This window comes from Wasmannia auropunctata, unplaced genomic scaffold (genome assembly GCF_000956235.1).
Source record: "Wasmannia auropunctata unplaced genomic scaffold, wasmannia.A_1.0 LD336060.1, whole genome shotgun sequence".
NCBI classification, from domain to species: Eukaryota; Metazoa; Arthropoda; class Insecta; order Hymenoptera; family Formicidae; genus Wasmannia; species Wasmannia auropunctata.
The window spans coordinates 2,465,806-2,466,173 of record NW_012026830.1 but is presented as its reverse complement, the minus strand read 5'-3'; positions in this window follow the sequence as shown (position 1 = coordinate 2,466,173).

Below are 368 nucleotides of genomic sequence, written 5' to 3'. Positions count from 1 at the left end.
CGTAACCAACAAAGTCAGTCGACTGCTTATTATCGTCGAGTGAACGCCTCGTGTGTCAGTAAATCGTCGTGGGTTAGTAAATAGTGCGCGTGTTTCTTCCCTCGACTGAGTTTTCAATCGACGAATAATTAATCGACACGGATTGATAATTATTAACTACTTAATACATTCGGTATTAAAGTCAGTCGACTGCTTGCTATCGTCGAGTGAACGAGTCGCGTGTTAATAAATCGCCGTGTGTTTCTTTCTTCGTGTGATTTTTCAGTGGACGGATAATTAATCGTCAGTGATTGTGAAGTACGTAATAGTACCGATATTAAGTAAATACATTAGAAGATTTACTGAGTCGACAAGGCACACAGGGGATA